This window comes from Mobula birostris, chromosome 1 (assembly GCF_030028105.1).
Source record: "Mobula birostris isolate sMobBir1 chromosome 1, sMobBir1.hap1, whole genome shotgun sequence".
NCBI lineage: Eukaryota > Metazoa > Chordata > Chondrichthyes > Myliobatiformes > Myliobatidae > Mobula > Mobula birostris.
Genome location: NC_092370.1, coordinates 223,306,172 through 223,328,098, shown reverse-complemented (window position 1 = coordinate 223,328,098; position 21,927 = coordinate 223,306,172). Strand labels below are relative to the sequence as shown.

At 42.8% G+C, this 21,927-nt stretch overlaps 1 protein-coding gene across 1 annotated transcript in view; it reads right to left on the bottom strand.

Moving 5' to 3' along the window:
- brf1b (BRF1 general transcription factor IIIB subunit b) overlaps positions 1–21,927 on the bottom strand; it is a 460,829-nt gene that overhangs the window by 28,509 nt on the left and 410,393 nt on the right. The gene's annotated exons all lie outside the window — the stretch shown is intronic.

Sequence of the window (21,927 nt, the reverse complement as noted above, 5' to 3'; positions counted from 1 at the left end):
GTTCTGTCAATTGTTTCTCTCCGGACTGCTCCATATCCCTTGGAATACACCACAGTCCATACTCATGCAGCTTAGCTGAGGGCTTTACTTGTGGTGATATTTGGTGGGACCATATATAGCAAGCCTAACATCTTCCCAGGGACCGTGTGATGGGACATTGCAGACTGAGCTTTGCTCTGTGTCTAACCCTGAGGGTGTTGTGATGGGGCTGTGTCAAGGGAGTTTCACTCTGTGTCTGATCCTAGGAGTGTGTGATGGGACAGTGTAGGAAACAAGCCTCCGCTCCATGGACTCTGTCTAAATTTCTCAGACACAATTTTAATGGCTCTTCACATGGCCTCAGATCACCTGGACAATACAAACACCTATGTCAGGATGCTGTTCATTGATTATAGCTCGGCATTTAACAGCATCATTCCTATAGGCCTGATTAATATGCTACAGAGCCTTGGCCTCTGTACCTCCCTCTACAATTGTATCCTCAACTTCCAAATGGGAAGACCACAATCTATGTGGATTGGTATTAATATCTCCTCCGTGCTGACAATCAACACTGGTGCACCTCAGGGATGTGTGCTTAGCCCAGTGCTCTACTCTATCTATATCCATGACTGTGAGGCAAGGCACAGTTCAAATACCATCTATAAATTTGCTAATGACACACCATTGTTGGCAGAATCTCAGATGGAGATGGAGGGTGTACAGGAGTGAGAAGGCGAATGGTATGCTGGCATTTATAGCAAGAGGATTCGAGTACAGGAGCAGGGAGGTACTACTGCAGTTGTACAAGGCCTTGGTGAGACCACACCTGGAGTATTGTGTGCAGTTTTGGTCCCCTAATCTGAGGAAAGACATCCTTGCCATAGAGGGAGTACAGAGAAGGTTCACCAGATTGATTCCTGGGATGGCAGGACTTTCATATGAAGGAAGAATGGATGAACTGGGCTTGTACTCGTTGGAATTTAGAAGATTGAGGGGGGATCTGATTGAAACGTATAAGATCCTAAAGGGATTGGACAGGCTAGATGCAGGAAGATTGTTCCCGATGTTGGGGAAGTCCAGAACGAGGGGTCACAGTTTGAGGATAGAGGGGAAGCCTTTTAGGACCGAGATTAGGAAAAACTTCTTCACACAGAGAGTGGTGAATCTGTGGAATTCTCTGCCACAGGAAACAGTTGAGGCCAGTTCATTGGCTATATTTAAGAGGGAGTTAGATATGGCCCTTGTGGCTACGGGGGTCAGGGGGTATGGAGGGAAGGCTGGGGCAGTGTTCTGAGTTGGATGATCAGCCATGATCATAATAAATGGCGGTGCAGGCTCGAAGGGCCAAATGGCCTACTCCTGCACCTATTTTCTATGTTTCTATGTTTCTATATACCAGTTAGTTGAGTGTTGTCTCATCAACAGCCTTACACTCAATGTCAGTAAGATCAAAGAGCTGATTGTGGACTTCAAAAAGGATAGGACGTGGGAACAAAAAACAATCCTCAGAGAGAGATCAGAAGTGGAGAGAATGATCAATTTCAAATTCCTGGGTGTCAAGACCTCTGAGGATCTAACCTGATCCCAATATATCGAGGCAGCTATAAAGAAGGCAAGACAGCAGCTATGCTTCATTAGGAATTTCAGGAGATGTGGTTTGTCACCTAAAACACTCAAAAACTTCTACAGATGTACTGCAGGGAGCATTCTGACAGGCTGTATCATTGTCTGGTATGGTGCGGATTGGGGGGTAGGGAGGGGGCTGCTGCGCAGGATTGAAAGAGGCTACAGAAAGTTGTAAATTTAGTCAGCTATATCTTGGGTATTAGCCTCCATAGTATCCAAGGCATCTTCAAGGACTTGTGCCTCAGGTCCATCATTAAGGACCCCATCACCTAGGACATGCCCTCTTCTCACTGTTACCATCAGGAAGGAGGTACAGATGCCTAAAGACACACACTCAGTAATTCAGGAACAGTTTTTTCCCCTCTGCCATACGATTCCTAAACGGGCATTGAACTCATGAACTCTATCTCACTTTTATTATTTCTGTATTTGCACTATTTTTAATTTAACTACTTAATATACATACATATACTTAGTGTAATTGATTTAACTATTTTTCCCTCTATTATCATGCATTACATCATATCGCTGCCTCTAAGTTAACAAATTTCACGACATGTGCTGGTGACATTAAACCTTATTCTGATTTCCCACTGCCTTGATAAAGCAACTAACATAATCTATGGCCTCCACCCACCCTGGAATTCTCTCTTCCATCCTCTCTCATTAAGCCAGGGGTCCACAACCTTTTTAGCACTGCGGACCGGTTTAATAGCGGCAATATTCTTGCCGACCAGCCGACGGGGTGGGGGGGTGGGTTTGCCAACTTTCTCACTCCCAAATAAGGGACAAAAGTAGCAGTCAAATACGGGACACTTGTGTTTACCCCAAGAAAGACTACTATGACCATGAAGCCTTGCGCGGGCACCTGTGTGCGCATGCATGACATGCGCATACATGACGTGTGCATGTGTGTACATGCCGATTTTTTTTCTACAAATCGGTTTTGGCTTAATCTTCCCAATTCTGTTAAGTGAAACTACACTGTACATACATTATTTCTACTTAATATAGGCTGTGTATTTATCATATAATTCCTGCTTTTACTATATGTTAGTGTTATTTGGTATGATTTGGTAGGTTATTTTAAGTTCAACAGTGCGTAACAGGGAATGAGGAAAGGTGTAGCTGACTCACTTGTTTCATATCGCCAAATCATATCATTTCCTCGCGGCCCGGTAGCACATGCTTTGCGGCCTAGTATCAGTCCACGGCCCAGTGATTGGGGACCACTGCATTAAGCAGAAGATACAAAAGCCTGAAACCAAGTACCACCAGGTTCAAGGACACCTTCCATTCTGCTGTTATAAGATTATTGAACAGTTAACTAATATGATAAGATGGACCCTTGACCTCACAATCTACCTTGTTATGACCTTGCACAATAAAGTCTGCCAGAACTGCACTCTCTCTGTAACTGTAACAATATATTCTGCACTCTGTTATTGTTTTCCCCTGTACTACCTCAATGCACTGTGTCATAAATTCAATTGTATGATTGACAAGTTTTTCAATGTACGTATGCACATCCACTAGTGTACACAGAGGTTCAGTTGTTGTTCAGACCAAATATCAGAATGGGGAAGAAATATAATCCAGTTGACTTTGACCACAAAATGATTGCTGGTGCCAGATGGGGTGGTTTGAGCATCTCAGAAACTATTGATTTCCTGGGATTTTCTTGCATAACAGTCAACAGTCTGCAGAGTTAACAGAGAGTGGTGTGAAAAACAAAAATAAACATCCAGTGAGTGGCAGTTCTGTGGACAAAAATGCCTTGTCAATTAGACCATAAGACATAGGAGCAAAATTAGCCCATTTGGCCCATCGAGTCTTCTCCACCATTTCATTATGGCTGATCTAATTTTCCTCTCAGCCCCAATCTCCTGCTTTCTCCCCATATCCCTTCAGGCCGTGACCAATCAAGAATCTATCAACCTCTTCCTTAAATATACATAAAGACTTGGCTTCCACAGCTGACTGTGGCAAAGAATTCCACAGATTTACCTCAAACAGGCTAAAAGAATTCCTCCTCATCTCTGTTAGAAAAGGATGCCCCTCTGTTCTGAGGCTGTGTCCTTTGGTCTTAGACTCTCCCATCAAAGGAAACATCCTCTCCACATCCACTCTATCAAAGCCTTTCACCATTCAATAGGTTTCAATGAGGTTACCCCTCATTCTTCTGAATTCTTGTGAATACAGGCACAGAGCCATCAGATGCTCTTCATGATAAGCCATTCAATCCTGGAATCATTTTCGTGAACCTCCTTTGAACCCTCTCCAGTTTCAGCACATCATTTCTAAGATAAGGAGCCCACACCTGCTCATAATACTCCAAGTGCGGTCCCACCAGTGCTTTATAAAGTTTCAATATTACATACTTGTTTTTATATTCTAGTCTTCTTGAAATGAATGCTAACATTGCATTTGCCTTCCTCACCACAGACACAACTTGCAAATCAACCTTTAGGGGACCCTGCACAAGGACTCTATAGTCCCTTTGCACCTCAGTTTTTTATATTTCCTCTCCATTTAAAAAAGTCAACACTTTCATTTCTCCTACCAAAGTGCATGACCATGAACTTCCCAACACTGTATTCCATCTGCCATTTCTTTACCCACTCTCCTAATCTGTCTAAGTTCTTCTGTAGTTTCCCTACTTCCTCAACACTACCTGCCCATCCACCTATCTTCATATCATCTGCAAACTTTGCAGCAAAACCATCCAAATCATTGACATATAACATTAAAAGAATTGGTCCCAACACAGACCCCTGTGGAACACCACTTAATTACCAGCAGCCAGTCAGACAAAGTTCCCTTCATTCCCACTCTTTGCCTCCTGCCAGTCAGCCTCTGCTTTACCCACGCTAGAATCTTCCTGTAATACCACGGGCTCGTAGCTTGTTAAGCAGCTTCATGTGTGGCACCTTGTCAAAGGCCTTCTGAAAATCCAAGTACACGTCAACTAATTTTACTTTGTCCATCCTGCTTGTTATTTCTTCAACGAATTCCAGCAGATTTGTCAAGCAAGATTTTCCCTTGAGGAAATCTATTTTATCATGTGTCTCCAAGTATCCAAAAACCTCCCTCCCTTCTTCAAGAAAGGAGTGACATTTGCAGAACCATTCCAGATTCTAATGATTCTTGAAAGATCATCACTAATGCCTCCATGATCTCTTCAGCCACCTCTTTCAAAGCTCTGGGGTGTACACTATCTGGTTCAGGTGACTTTCTATCTTCAGACCTTTCAACTTCCCAAGAACATTCTCCCTAGTTATGGTAACTTCACACACATCATGGCCCCTGACCCCTGGAACTGCCACCACACTGCTAGTGTCTTCCACAGTGATGACTGATGCTAAATACGTATTCAATTCATTTGCCATTTTCTTGTCCTCCATTACTACCTCTCCAGCATTGTTTTCCAGTGGTCCGATATCCACTCTCACCTCTCTTTTACACTTTATGTATCTGAAGAAACCTTTGGTATCCCCTTTAATATTATTGGCTAGCTTAATTTCATATTCCTTCTTTACCTTCTTAATGACTTTTTAGTTACCTTCTGTTGGTTTTTAAAAGCTTCCCAATCTTCTAATTTCCCACTAATTTTTGCTCTATTATATGCCCTCTCTTTGTCTTTTACGTTGGCTTTGACTTCTCTTGTTAGCCATAGTTGTGTCATCTTTCCTTTAGAATACCTCTTTCTCTTTGGGATGTAAATATCCTGTGCCTTTTGAATTACTTCCAGAAATTCCAGCCATTGCCGCTCTGCCATCATCTCTGCCAAGTGTTCTTTTCCAATCAATTCTGGCCAGCTCCTCACAGCCCTGCAGGTCTTGCCTTTAACATAGCACCTAACTCCCTATGCAGAACCTCATCATTCATCTTACCCATGTCATTGGTACCTACATGGACAACGATTTCTGGCTGTTCACCCTCCCACTTAAGAATGCTGAGGACTGTATCTGAGATATCCCGGATTCTAGAACCGGGTGGGGGGTGGGGTGCCAACATACCATCCAGAAATCTCGTTCTTGTTCTCAGAACTTCCTGTTCGTTCCCCTAATGAATCCCTCATCACAACAGCGTGCCTCTTCTTCCCCCTTCTCTTCTGAGTCACAGAGGCAGACTCAGTGCCAGAGACCTGACTACTGCGACTTTTCTCTGTTAGGTCATCCCACCTCCCCCCGACAGTATCCAAAGTGCTATACCTGTTGTTGAGGGGACAGCCACAGGGCTACTCTGCACTGGCTCCTTAACCCCTTTCCCCTTCCTGACTGTCACCCAGTTTCCTGTGTCCTGCACTGTGGGTGTAACTACTTCTCTCTAGGTCCTATCTATTACCCCTTCAGCCTCCCAAATGATCCAGAGTTCATCCAGTTCTGGCTCCAACTCCTTAACGCAGTTTGTTAGAAGCTGCAGCCGTATGCACTTCTTGCAGTTGTAGTGATCAGGGATACTGGAGGTCTCCCTGCCTTCCCACATCCCACGAGAGGAACATTGCACTACCCTGCCTCTCATCTCCACCTAGCTGAGCAGATATAAATAAGAGAAGGAAAAAACTTAAGCTTCTCTTGCCTTTGCTTTTTCTGAATGAAAGCCTCAAAGAGCGAAAGCCTTAAGATCACCACTCTGACAACAGCCTCTGCAGCGATTAGTGGGAAGTTAGAGGACTGGGAAACTTTTAAAACACAACAGAAAGCAAATAAAAAAGCAATAAGGAGAGAAACAATGAAATATGAAGGTAAGTTAGCCAACAATATAAAGATGATACAAAAATTTTTTCAGCTATATAAAGTGTAAAAGAGAGTGGATATCAGACAGTGGAAAAGGACACTGGGAAGGTAGTAATGGGGGACATTACTTAAGTATTTTGTATCAGTCATTACTGTGGAAGACTCTAGCAGTATGCCCGAAATTTGAAAGTGCCAGGGGACAGAAGTGAATTAGTTGCTGTTACTAAGGAGATGGTGCTTGGAAAGCTGAAAGGTCTGAAGGTAGGTAAGCCACCCTATGGAGTACACCCAGGGTTCTGAAAGAGGTGGGTGAAAAAATTTTGGAGGCATTAGTAATAAGAATCACTGGACTTTGTAACGGTTCTAGAGGACTGGAAAAGTGCAAAATGATACTCTACTTTATAAAAAGGGAGGCAAAAGAAAGGAAATTATAGAAAACATGAAAAAATCTGCAGATACTGGAAATCCAAAGCAACACACAAAAAATGCTGGTGGAATTCACCAGGCCAGCAGCAGACTTCTCCTCTTTATCTCCAGTCCTGATGAAGGGTCTTGGCCCAAAACATCGACTGTTTACTCTTTTCCATAGAAGGTGTCTGGCCTGCTGATTTCCTCCAACGTTTTGCGTGTGTTGCAAAGGAAAATATAGGTTAGTTAGCCTGACATCAGTGGTGGCATCCATTATTAAGGATGAGGTTTCGGAGAACTTGAAGGAACATGATAAAATAGGCCAAAGTCAGCAGAATTTCCTTAAGATGAAATCATGCCTGACTAATCGGTTACAATTCATTGAAAAAAAAAGATGCAAGATAGACAGAGGAGAATTGGTGAATGTTGTGTAGTTAGATTTTCAGAAGGCCTTTGAAAAAGTGATGCACATGAGGCTGCTTAACAAGATGCACAGGAGCCCATGGTATTACAAGAAAGATACTAACATGAACAAAAGATTGGCTGACTGGCAGCAGGCAAAGAGTGTGAATAAAAGGAGCCTTTTCTGGTTGGCTGCTAATGACTAGTAGTGTTCCACAGGGGTCGGTGTTGGGACCGTCTCTTTTCCGGTTATATGTCAATGATTTGGATGATAGTTTTGCAGCCAAGATTGTGGACAACAGAAAGATAGGTAGAGGGCAGGCATTGTTGAAGAAGCAGTGAGTCTGCAGAAAGAATTAGACAGACTGGGAGAAAGGAAGAAAGTAGCAGATGGAATATAGTGTCAGGAAGGACAGGCAAGTCGGCAGAGGGGGTGGAGTGGCTCTGTTGGTAAAAAATGAAATCAAATCATTAGAAAGAGGTGACATAGGATTGGAAGGTGTAGGATCATTGTGGGTAGAGCTAAGGAGCTGCAACTGTAAAAAGACCCTGATCAGAGTTATATTTAGATTTCTGAGCAGTGGCAAAGACGTGGTCTATAAAGTACAACAAGAGAGAGTAAAAGCATATCAAAAAGTAATGTTACAATAGTCATAGGGGATTTCAATATGCAGATAGATTGGGAAAATCAGGTTAGTGTTGGATCCCAAGAGAGGGAATCTGTAGAATGTCTATGAGATGGCTTTTTAGGGTAGCTTGTGGTTGAGCCCACTATGAGATCAGCTGTTCTGGATTGGGTGTTGTGCAACAAATCAGAATTGATTTGAAAGCATAAGGTAAAGGAACCCTTAGGGAACAGTGATCTTAATATGATAGAATTCACCCTGCAATTTCTGACGGAGAAGCTAAAGTCAGAGGCATGAGAGAAGAGCTGGCCAAAATTGATTGGAAGGGAACACAAGCAGGGATGATGGCAAAGCAGCAATGGCTGGAATTTCTGGGAGCAAATTGGAAGGCACAGGATAGATACATCTCAAAGAAGAAGTATCCTAAAGGCAGGATGACTCACACGTCGTTGACAAAAGAAGTCAAAGCCAACATAAAAGTCAGAGAAGGCATATAAGAGAGCAAAAATTAGCGAGAAGTTAGAGAATTGGGAAGCTTTTAAAAACTAACAGAAGACAACTAAAAGTCATAAAGAAGGAAAAGATGGAATACAAAGTTAAGCTAGCCAATAATATTAAAGAGGATACCAAAAGTTTCTTCAGATACATAAAGTGTAAAAGAGGGACGAGATTGGATATTGGACCACTGGAAAATGATGCTGGAGAGGTAGTAATGGGGGACAATGAAATAGCAAACAAATTGAATAGTATTTTGCATCATTCTTCACTGTGGAAGACACTAGCAGAATGATGGAAGTTCTAGGTGTCAGGGGTCATTAAGTGTGTGAAGTTACCATATATACAGAGAATGTTCTTGGATAGCTAAATGGTCTGAAGGTAGATAAGTCACCTGGACCAGATAGTGTAGACCCCAGAGTTCTGAAAGAGGTGGCTGAAGAGATTGTGGAGGCTCTAGCGATGATCTTTCAGGAATCATTAGATTCTGGAATGGTTCTGGAAGACTGGAAAATTGCAAATGTCACTCCACTCTTGAAGAAGGGAGGAAGGCAGAAGAAAGGAAACTATACACCAGTTAACCTGACATCAGGGGTTGGAAAGATCTTGGAGTCAATTGTTAAGGATGTGATTTTGGGGTACTTGGAAGAACATAATAAAATAGGCACAAGTCAGCATGATTTCCTTAAAGAAAATTATTGCTTGACAAATCTTTTGGAATTCGTTGAAGAAGTAACAAGCAGGACAGACATAGAGGAATCCATTAATGTCGTCTGTTAGAGTGGATTTTTTTTGGGTAGATGATTTGTTTACACTTAAATGACTTCTTTTTTAACTGTTTGACAAAGGACTGTGGATTGAGTCCACCACAATGGGCTTCCTAAAAGGTGTAAATACCAGATGCTTCTGGTGCCTGATGCTGTAGTTTCGAAGACAGTATTATCTATACATTATAAATATTAATTGTCTTCCATGTTAGCACGTAAAATGCCAAATAAATGTATTGTGGATTGAACTAAAGGTTGTGGATACCAACACAGACATGTTGGTGTCGGAAAGAAAGGATAGTGTGATATTTTGTATGTAACTTCAAAGGGAAGCATTGTCTATGCATTGTCTGTAACTTTTAAGTAGCGATTGCCTTTGTGTTTAGCATATAAGTATCGGGCCCACATTTAGCTAGCAGACCTTTCTGCAGAAAGCGTCCCCATCTGTATGATGCCTGCTGTAGCTTGTTGTGTCGAATAAAGAAACTGCTTTTATCTACCAGTGACTCTGTCTCTCCGATGATTTCATCCACGCTACAACATCATGTACTTGGATTTTCAGAAGGCCTTTGACAAGGGGCCATACATGAGGCTGCTTAACAAGTTAAAAGCCCATGGTATTTCAAGAAAGATACTAGCATGGATAGAACAATGGTTGACTGGCTGGATGCAAAGAGTGGGAATAAAAGGAGCCTTTTCTGTTGGACAGCCAGTGACTAGTGGTGTTCCACAGAGGCCTGGGTTGTGATCGCTTCTTTTTACACTATATATCAATGATCTGGATGACGGAATTGATACCTTTGTGGCCAAGTTTGCAGACAAGACGAAGACAGGTGGCGGGGCAGGTAGTGTTGAGGAAGCAGAGAGGCTACAGAAGCACTTAGACAGATTAGGAGAGTGGTCAACAAAGTGGCATTTTGGAATACAGTGTCAGGAAGTGTATGGTCAGGCACATTGGTAGAAGAAATAAAATGGTAGACTATTTTCTAAATGGAGAGAAAACTTAAAAATCTGAGGTGCAAAGGGACTTGGAAGTCCTTGCGCAGGATTCCCTAAAGGTTAATTTGCAGGTTGTATCGATGGTGAGGAAGGCAAATGCAGTGTTAGCATTAATTTTGAGAGGACTAGAATATAAAAGTAAAGATGTAATTTTGAGGCTTATAAGGCACTGGGAATATTGTGAGCAGTTTTGGGCCCCTTATCTAAGAAAGGATATGTTGACATTGGAGAGAGTTCAAAAGAGTTTCACAAAAATTAATCTGTGTTTGAAAAGCTTATCATATGTGGAGCATTTGATGGCTCTGGGCCTGTACTCACTGGAATTCAGAAGTATGGGGGGCGGGGGTGGAATCTCATTGAAACCTATCAAATTGAAAAGCACCAATAGAATGGATTATAGAGGATGGTTCCTATGGTGAGGGATGTCCATTTAGAACAGAAATTAGGTGAAGATTTCTTTAGCCAGAGACTGGTAAATCCAAGGAATTCCTTGGCACAGGCAGCTGTGGAGGCCAAGACATTGGGTATATTTAACGCAGAGGTTGATATATTCTTGATTAGTTAGGACATGAAGGCATACGGGGAGAAGGCAGGAGATCTGGGCTGAGAGGGAAATGGATCAGCCATGATGAAATGGCAGAGCAGATTCAATGAGCTAAATGGCCTAATTCTGCTCCTATATCTTATGGTCTACTCCCAATTCTGCTGACCCCTTCATCCCTTCTCTTCTCCTTACCTGCCCATCACCTCCCTTTGGTTCCCTTCCTCCTTCCCTTTCTCCCATGGTCCACTCTCCTCTCCCGTCAGATTCCTCCTTTTTCAGCCCTCCCATCTATCACCTCCCAGCTTCTCACTTCATCTCCCTGCATCAACCACCCACTTTCCCATTCACCTGGTCTCACCTATCTCCAGCCAGCTTGTAGTCCTGTCCCTCTCCCCACCTTCTTATTCTGGCTTCTTCCCCTTTCCTTTCCAATGCTGATGAAGGGTCTTGGCTTGGAAATATCAACTGTTTATTCCCTTTCAGAGATGTTGCCTGATTTGCTGAGCTCCTGCAGCATTTTGTGTGCGTTTCTCTGGATCTCCAGCATCGACAGAATCTCTAGTGTCCTTTACCTCACAACCTATTTCATTAAAGACGTTGCACTTTATTCTGCACCCTGTTATTGTTTTCCCTTGTACTGATTCAACACACTGTTATAATGAACAGATTTGTATGGATAGTATGCAAGACTAAATTTTGATTGCACATGTGTTCATATGTGACAATAATAAGCCAATTGAGCAATTCACTGGGCTGTTTCAGACCACTGAGGTGACTCAGCTGCAATAAAGTCTCACTGGTATGTTAGTTTTCATTGACCAAATTATATCTATATTTAGGAATTAGGAATGGCAGGAGGGGCTATGAAAAGTCCTTGGCAAGTCGGATTAAAGACAGTCCCAAGGCATTCTACACATACATCAAGAGAAAGAGGATAACTAGGAAGCGGGTAGGGCCACAAGGATAAAGGGAAGAACACTTGCTTGGATGCAGATGATATGGGTGAGGTCCTTAATGAATACTTTACATCAGTATTTACCAAGGAGGAGAATGTGGAGGATAGGGAGATCAGTGTTGAGTGGATTAATGCACAAAGGCATAAAAGGAGGAGGTATTGTTTGGTCTCTTAAAGAGCATTAAGGGGGATGCCCTCAGAGCCTTATGGGATATGCCCCAGGTTACTGTGAGGGGCAAGGGATGAGATTGCTGGGGCCTTGACCAATATCTTCGTGTCCTCTCTAGCCATAGGTGAGGTCGTGGAGGAGTGGCGAGTAGCTAATGTTGTTCCATTGTTCAAGAAAGAAATCAGTGATAATCCTGGTAACTATAGACTGGAGAGTCTCAAGTCAATGCTAGGGAAGCTACTGGAGAGAATTATTGGAGATAGGATTTGTAAGCTTTTGGAAAACCATGGCTTAATTAGGGAGTCAGCATGCCTTTGTATGGGGCAAGTTATGTCTTTTAAGTTGATTGAGTTTTTTGACAAGGTGATGAGGATTTTTGATCAAGGTAGAGCTGTGGATATTTTCTACATGGATTCTAGTAAGGCGTTTGAAAAGGTCCTCATGTGAGGAGTGTCCAGAAGATTAAGTTGCATGGGATCCATGCTGAATTGGCCGTTTGGATTCAGAAATGGCTTGCCTGTAGAAGACATAGGGTGGTGGTTGAAGGAATTGTTTTAGCTGGAGGTCTGTGATTAGTGGCATTCCACAAGGTTCTGTAATGGGACCTTTGTAATGCATATAAATGACCTGGATGAAAATGTAGACGGGTGGGTTAAATTTGCAGATAATACAAAAATTGGTGGTGTTGTGGATAATGTAGCAGACTGGCAAAATATACAGTGGGATATAGATCAGTTGTATATATGGGCAGAGAAATGGTAGATGGAGTTTAACCCGGACAAATGTGAGGTGTTACACCTTGGTGCGTCAAATGTAAAGAGACAGTATGTTGTTAAAAAAAGATCCTTAAGAGTGTTGATGAGCAGAGGGATCTTGGGGTCCAAGTTCCTTGAAGGTAGCCACATAGGTTGATAGGGTGGTAAAGAAGGCATATGACATGCTCGCCTTTATTAGTCAAGGCACTCAGTTCAAAAGTTAGGACGTTATGTTGCAGCTCTATAAAAGTCAGGACGTTAGGCTGCATCTGGATACAGTTTTAGTCACCCCATATAAAATGTCAAGGCTTTGGAGAGGGTGTAGAAGAGATTTACCAGGATGCTGCCTGCCTAGAGGGCATACACCCTATCTTCGTTATATGCGTCTTCAGACAATGCGGATTCACAGTTATGCGTCGAACCTATTTCTACCAACTTCTCCTTATATGTGTCCGAAACTCACAGTTATGTGAGGCTGTTGGGATGAGAAGCACCACTCTCCCACCAATACAAGCCACGTGCGCACGCCTCGCAGTCTCACTCCCGCCAGTCTCGCATTGGTTTTGGCAGCGTGTGGATGTGCGATCTTGCACTCTTAAACTTCTGTTGTTATTATCTACGGTGCACTGATTTTGTGCTTGAAATATTTAACTATGCCTCCTAAGTGTCCTATGTCAAGTCCTGGGCCATCAGCCAAGCGGCAGAGAACCACTTTAACACTTGCAAAAAAGTTGGAAATTATAAACAGGGCCGCATCAGGTGAAGGTAACACAGCTCCGGGACGCTACTTTGGCCTGGTTGAGTCCACGATCAGAAACGTAAAGAAAAATGCTGAGAAAATAAAAAAATGAATTGATTGATTCATCACAAGTGCCTTCAAAGACTGTTACCAAAGTGCGTAACCCAATTATGACAAAAATGGAGAAAATGTTGAGTTTGTACATTGAGCATAAAACAAAGGAAAAAACAACACTCAGTTCCGATCATCTTCGTGTGAAAGCTTTGGAAATTTATGGTCACCTTTGTTCAGAGGCTAGTGAGGAAGTGTCAAGTGATATTGTTAGCTTTAATGCAAGTAGGGGATAGTTTTCTAAGTTTGTTGATCATCACAGGCTTCACAACTTAGCTGTGTGTGGTGGGCAAGCTAGTGCTGACCACGAAGCTGCTGAGCACTACCCTTTGCATTTGCGGGCCATGATAGCTGAGTTAGGCATCACACCAAACCAGGTGTTTACTGCAGAGGAGACTGGGCATTTCAGTCATTCCTTGCAGTCAATCTTCTTCACTACAAGCAAATTTATGCTGAAAAACAAAATGCTGCTAAGCAAACAACCCTCACCACTTTCTTCAGACTGGTGTCATCTCCTGCTGCCGGCAGTTCTGAGAGTTCTGTGAGTCTTCCTTCACCCCTTGCTGTCCTTGATGATCCTGATGACCCACAACCATCCACCTCATCCATGTAAAGCTGCCCGACACCACTGCACAACCACTCATCTCCTGGAGCCAACGCACCTGCCACTGTTGGTGAGTACTGTACACCCTAGTATGTTAACTTTCTATGATTTACTACGTTGAATATTACCTCAAATTGATGAAATATAATACGAATGTTGCCTTGTGGTACTGCTTTTGTGTCGTATTGGTATGAAAATGTGAATATATTACAGATAAAACATATTTAGGAAGCCCTCCAGAACACATCCCTATTTTCTCCATTTATATAATTATTCACATTATGCGTTTTCCATACTATGCGTCGACTGTGAGGAACATATCCCCTGCATATAACAGGACAGGGTGTATATTATAACAAGAGGTTGGACAATCCTGGTTTGTTTCCTCTTGAGTGGTGGAGGCTGAGGGGAGATCTGATAGATGTTCATAAGATGAAATGAGACACAGACAGAGTAGACACAATATATTTTTCTCAGGGTTGAAATGTCTAATACCAGAGGGCATGCATTTCAGATGAGAGGGGGTGAACTCAAAGGAGATGTGAGGAGCAAGGTTTTTTTTACACAGAGAGTAGTGTGTGCTTGGGGAAGTGGTACAGGCAGATACATTAGGGAATTTTAAGAGATGTTTAGATGGGCACATGAATGTGTGGGAAATGGAAGGATATGGACATTGTGTAGGCAGAAGGGATTAAGTCTGATTACTAATTTAATTGGTCTGGCACAACGCCGTGGGTCAAAGGGCCTGTTCTATGTACTATGTTCTATCCTTGCAGCAATATCTGTTTCCCCACCTCTTCCTGTAGCCTCTCGCTCAAGTCTAATAAGAAATTGGCCAGGCAGCACTTAGAATATTGTGAGCAGTTTGGCTCCCCAATCTGGCATTGAAGAGGGTCCAGAGGAAATTCACAAGAACCATCTGAAAGGGTTAACATATGAGGAATGTTTGATGGCTCTGGACCTGTACTGACTGGAGTTTAGAAGAATGAGGGGGGATCTCATTGAAACCTATTGAAACCTATCAAGGCCTTGATAGAGTGGGTGTGGTGAGGATATTTCCTGTAATGGAGGAGTATAGGACCAGAGGGCACAGACTCAGAATACAAGGACATCTTTTAGAACAGACATGAGGAGGAATTTCTTTAGCCAGAAGGTGGTGAATCTATGGATTTTATTGCCACAGACGGCTATGGAGGCCAAATCACTGGGTTTACTTAAAGCAGAAGTAGATAGGTTCTTGATTAGTAAGGCCATCAAAGGTTACGGGGAAAAGGCTGGAGAAACGGGTTGAGGGGGATAATAAATCAGCCATGATAGAATGGTGGAGCAGACTTGATAGGCTGAATAGCCTAATTCTGCTCCTTTGTCTTATGGTCTCTGGCAATTTAACAAGGAGGCAGAGTTCCACTCCTCTGCCCAAATTCCTCAGCCTCTATTATTTAGCAACACATGTGAAAAATCTGCATTTCAAATGGAATGAGAGCAGGGTTGCTATTAGTTATTTTGCATGCAGATTATTGGTGACATAAAGAAGACACCAAAGCACTTGCTGGTTGAACAAGAGGAGCGGAAAACGGCCTGAAGAAATTTTGCAATGTTCTAACGATTCCCTGTCTAGTGGCCCGTGTGTCTCTCAGCCAGATGGTCGATAGTTGCAAGGACAGAGGCTTCCAACTAAATCTGCCACTTCCAATCAATCAGCAGAAACCCAGTGTTCTCTGTAGCAGTTAGATTTCAGTCAGATATGTCTTTAACTTCCGTGCACACCGAGCTCTCCCGCATTGCAGTGAATAACTTCAAAGTAATTTTGCAGCTCTATAAAACTCTGGTTAGGTGGCACTTGGAATATTCTCAGCCCAACACATTGGCTCTTTATTCCTCTCCAGAGATGCTGCTTGACCTGCTGAGTTCCTCCAGATAGTGTCTGTGTTGCTCAGGTGGTAGAGGCAGATATATTAGGGACATCTATCAGACTTAGATTGGTAGGTGCATGATAGAAAAATGGAGGGCTATGTGGGAGTGGTGGGTTAGGTGGATCATGGAGTAGGATAATACAGGTCAGTACAACATCAAGTTCAAGTTTAAATTCATTGTCATCTGCGTGTATCTATGTATAATCAAACAAAACAATGTTCCTCCAGACCATAGTGCACCCACAAAACATACGTCACAAACAGCACACAAAACGAAAAATTACCATAAATAAGTTAATAAAATATAATTCAAGTGCATGTAGTGCACAGCACAGGTAAACAGTAAACAACTTGCTGTCCTTTTGATGAGACCTTGGTGGTGGCAGGACATTCATTAGTCTCACAGCCTGAGGAAAGAAGCTGTAACCCAGCCTGGCAGTTCTAGTCCTGATGCTCCTGTACCTTCTTCCTGACCTGTAGTGGGTCAAAGAGATTGTGGGATAGGTGGTAGGGATCCTCAACAATACTTCGGGTCTTCATATACAATGCTCCCAGTAAATGTCACAAATGAAGGGGAGGGAGACCTCAGTGATTCTCTCGGTGGTCTTACTGTCATCTGTAGGGTCTTGTGGTCTGATGCCTTGCAGCTTCAGTACCACACAATGATGCAGCCAGACAGGACAATCTTAATGGTGCTCTCATAGAAAGTTGTTAGAATGGGAGAGAGGAGCCTTGCACGCCTCAAGCTCCTCAAGGTGTAGGCTCTGCTATGCCTTCTTGAATAATGAGGAGGTTAGATCGTCTACCAAAACCGAACTCCTCACTCCCTCCATGGAAGAGCCATTGATTTTCAGCTGAGAGTGGTTGACCTGCACCTTCCTGAACCGAAGTGGGCCAAAGGGCCTGTACTGTGCTGTATTGTTCTATATTCCAATATTCAAAGAGCAGCTTCTCTTGCCTGTGTTGACCTTTCAGCATTCCATCCTCTCATTCTCCTGCCCCTCCCTCCCATCTCACACAACTAATCCTTTGTAAATAGGTGGAGATGAGGTACTATGTAAGACCAGGGAGCTGACCGTGTACTGTGGACTGATGCCACAGTGCAGTACCGAGGAAGTGTTAAGGCTGATTTATACCTCTGTGTCGCAGAGCCTACGCGGATCCCTACACCGTAGCATGACGCGCACCTCTCTCAAAATGTAACTACGCGTCACGGCAACGCAGACCAAACAAGTGTGATTGGTCTGCTTGGTAGCATCACATTTCCTCCTACGCTGCAATAGTTTCCCCTTGGCCGACTGAAGGGCAGGGAAGGAACTCTCGCTGCATTGCTTTCCATAAAGCTTTACAGACCTCCGAAATTATGGAGGACACATTTCGATTTTATGAAAAAAGATGCTCCCTTTAAACTTGTTTACCCCGAGAAAGACTACCATGACCATGAAGCCTTGCACGGGCAGGTGTGTGTGCATGTGTGACGTGCCTGAATCGCAGAGCGATGCAGACACACCAACGCACAAGTATAAACGCTCACAACGTGCGTAGGCCACTTGCGTAGTTTACAGCGTCAAGTTGACGCAGATGTGTAAGTCAGCCTTTACACAGAGAAGCACTGGGTAACAGATTCTTAAACCAGTTTACAATGATTAGCTTTACTTCTCTCATGTACATCGAACATACAGTGAAATGCATCGTTTGCATCAAAGAGCAACACAGACTGAGGATGCCTTGGGGGCAGCCTGTAAATGTTGCCATGTTTCTGATATCAAACATAGCGTGACTACAACTTACTAACCAGTACGTCTTTGGAATGCAGGAGGGCAGCAGAGCACCCGGAGAAAACTCACGCTGTACAAAGTCCTTACAGACAGTGCCGGGAATTGAACACGGGTTGCTGGTGCTGTAAAGTGTTACGTTAACCTCTATCCCACCATGTCACCCACATAACAGATACATTTCCACTTAGCATGCTCTCCTCTATCATAAGGTATTTCAGAGTCATAATTGTGTTAGATAGCTTAATGTTTCTCCCCATTAAAGGAGCCTCATAAATAAGAGGTGGTGTAGCTATTGTTATTAACCTTATGCACCCAGAGCAGGTATAAAGAATTAAGGTATAATTCATTGATTAATATCAGCAATTAAAGCTGCATGAATTCTCATGAAGTGATCCAAACAGCAACTGCAGAATTGGACTCGGGGCATTTAAATAACCATTACTTCCTTCATGGAGAATTAGGAGTGGAAAATTGGGCAGCATTGGGATTGGTCCCCTGAGGTCAATTGAAGAATTGAGATGTTAATTGGGTCTGCTTTCCCGCGTGAAGCAGTGGTCTGTCACACTCAAGTATTTAGAACAGTTGCAGAATATATTCCCCCAGCTTTAGATGCCAGATATGATTTATGCATATCAAGGTTGTTAGGCATGAACTTCGATTCCTCTACTTTCTGGTAATTTCTCCCCCCTCCGCCTTCTCTCTTCTTCTATTCCCGATTCTGGTTAACATCCCCTGCACATCTCCTCCCTCTGGTTTCCCTCCTCCTTCCCTTTCTTCCATGGTCCACTGTCATCTCCTATTAGATTCATTTCCCCTCCACCTTTACCTCTTACTCCTATCACCTCCTGGCTTCTTACTTCATCCCCCCCACCTCCGCCTTTTCCCATCACCTGGTTCCACATACCACTTGCCAGCTTGTATTCCTTCAACTCCCTCCACCTTCTTATTCTGGCTTCTTCCCCCTTCCAGTCCTGATGAAGGATCTTGGATCGAAATATTAACTGTTTACTCCTCTCCATAGATGCTGCTGGAACTGCTGTGTTCCCCCAGCATTTTATCTATGTTGTTCTGGATTACCAGCATCTGCGAATCTCATGTATTTACAAGTTATTCTACTGTCTCTTGATATCAGCAACAAGCACTGATACCTCAGCTGTACTGTGTGGGCTATAGATTGAATAGTGGGTACGGCTAACTCTGCAGTGACCCATCACCCACTCCCAGGGCCAGTACATTATAAGTTTGTGAAAACTGCTTGGGGAAATGAGAAAATCAGGAAGTACAGATCCATAATTCTTTAAAAGTGGTGTCAAGATAGGGTTGTAAAGTGAGCTTTATGACCCTACCTTGGTATATTGAGCTTTATAAATCAGACTACTGAGTACAGGAGTTGTGACGTTATGTTGAAGTTGTGTAAGACCTAATTTGGAATATTGTGTGCAGTTCTGGTCACCTATCTACAGGAAAGATGTCACTAAGAGTACAGAGAAAATTTACAAGGATGTGGCTGCGACATGAGGACCTGTCCTATAGGGAAAGGTTTTAATAGGTTAGGACTTTACTCCCTGGAGCATAGGAGAATGAAGGAAGATTTGATAGAGGCATATAAAATTATGAGGGGTATAGACAGAGTAAGTGCAAGGGTGTTTTTTCCACTGAGGTTGGGTTGGGTGAGTCTAGAATTTGATGTCATGGCTTAAGAGTGAAAGGTGAAATATTTAAGGGGATCATGAGGGGGTGCTTCTTCACTCAGAGTCTGGTGTGAGTAAGGAATGAGCTGTCAGCAAAAGTGGTGGATGCAAGTTTGATATCAACCTTTTAAGAGAAATTTGGATAGGCACGTGGATGGGAGGGGTATGGAGGACTATGGTCCAGGTGCAGGTTAACAGGACTAGGCAGAATATTAGTTCAGCTTGGACTCAATGGGCCGAAGAGCCTGTTTCTGTGCTGTAGTGCTCCATGGCTCTAGGTAACCTGCTTTATTACTGTCACATGTACTGTGGTACAGAGAAAATCTTTGTTTTACGTGCCCTCAGTGCACTGTTGTAATGAATTTATTTGTACGAACAAGATGCAAGACAAGCTTTTCACTGTACCTCAGTACATGTGACAATAATAAACCAATTTAACAGTGTACTTATGATCTGAAATGTTTATAGAGCAAGTATATGTAGGGTTAAGAGATCAGCAGTGATGGATGGCAAGAGATTATTCACAAGTCTAGAAAAGAAAGCAACGAGGACAGTCTTTCACATCAAATCAAAGGCGTACAGTTCAGAGTGGCATGTAACATAATTTATTGCACGTGGGTGTTGGGGCAGCAGAGCCAAATGACCCATTGCATTGCTTAACACCTTCCCGTGAAACCCTAAACACAAACACTTAGCTCAGAACTTCCAAGAATTAAAGGACATTGAAAATATCAAGTGACAAATAACCAACAATAGGGAAAGGAGGCAGATAGTGCTTGCGTATAATAACAGATGATATTCCAGGAGCACAAACCAACCCCGTGGCCAAGGAGCTAGGTCTGTGTTTATCCAATTGCGTTTATGAGATGGGCTCATGGTTTGCCCAACTTATTTCATATTAGTACAGAATCAGGCCATTAGGCCCATCAAATCTACCCCAACATTCCATCATGGCTGATTTTTCCCCCCTCAACCCATTTTCCAGCTCTCTCTCTGTAACCTTTATCACGCTTACTAATCAAGAATCTATCAAACTCTACTTTAAATATACCCAGTGACTTGGCCTCCACAGCCATCTTTGGCAATGAATTCCACAGATTCACCACCCCCAGCTAAAGAAATTCTCCCTCATCTTTGTTCAAAGGTCAAAGTAAATTTATTATCAAAGTACATATATGTCACCATATACAACCCAGCGGTTCATTTGCAGGTAAGCGTTCACAGTAAATACAAGAAACACAATACAGTACACCTAATGCCCCAAGCACATTTTCAGACAGTGTTGGTCATTGACGCAAATGATGCATTTCACTATGTTCTGATGTACATGTGCCAAATATATCTAAACTTTATTTTAATCTTCTCTACCCTGTCCAATGCAATCACTTCTTTCCCGCAGTCTGGTGACCAGAACTGTACTCAGGATTAAAGTCGAGTTCATTGTCATTTGCACAAGTCCATGTATGTTCAGATGCAATGAAACATGCAGTTATGCAGCATCGTAGACACATTGCATCATATTAGCAGCAAGAAAACAATAAATTAAACAAAAAGTTAAAAGATAAATTTATACACAATTTTTACAAGAAAAAAAAGTAGAACCAAAAAAAGGTCCATTTTAGTGCAAAGTGGACATAGTGTTGCCAAACTGTATTGATCAGGGTTGTGCTAGTTGGTTCAAGAACTGAATGGTTGAAGGCAAGTACCTAGTCTTGCATCTGATGGTGTGGGACTTCAGATTTCTGCATCTCCTTCCCGATGGAAGCTGCAAGGAAGTGGCATGACCTGGATGGTAGGGATCTCTACTGACGGATATTGCCTTCTTGAGCCAGCGTCTCCTGCAGATATTACCAGTGGTGGGGAGGGTTGTGCCCATGATATACAGAGCAGAATCCTGAATATTTAAGCTATGGTGAGGCCTAGCAACTGTTCTAAGATAGTGTCCTTGCTCTCATATTCAATAAGCACCCAATATGCCCTTTTAAACATTTTATTTGAAAAACAGCGGTTCTAAAATCACATAAGAAATCAAAGCAAGTCAATTGCACCCTTCTATACATTCACGAATGACATAATTGTTGCTAGAATGTCAGATGGCAATGAGGAGGCACACAGGAGAGAGATAGATGAACTGGTTGAGTGGTTTCACACCAGCAACCTTACACACAACATAGGCAAGATCAAGGAATTCATTTTGGGCTTCAGGAAGGGGAAGTAGGGGTAACCCACACCAGCAATCATTGAGGGTTCCGTGGTGGAAAGGGTGAATAGCCTGAAGTTCTTGGGTGTCATAATCTTAGACCCAACACACTGATGCAATCATGAAGAAGAAACACCAGCAGCTCTACTTCATTAGGAGTTTGAGGAGAGTTGGTATGTCTCCAAAGAGTCTTCCAAACTTCTGTGTAGAGTCTGACTGGTGGTCTTGATGTGGTCTTTCATTTATTCTATTACAGTTATTGGATTTATTGAGTATTGAATCTCGGGGTTGTATATGGTGACATATATGTACTTTTAATAAATTTACTTTGACCTTTGGCCCCATTACAGGTTCCAATGCACAGGATTGTAAGAGACTGCAGAAGGTTGTAGACTAGCCAGCTCCATCACAGCACAACCCTCTC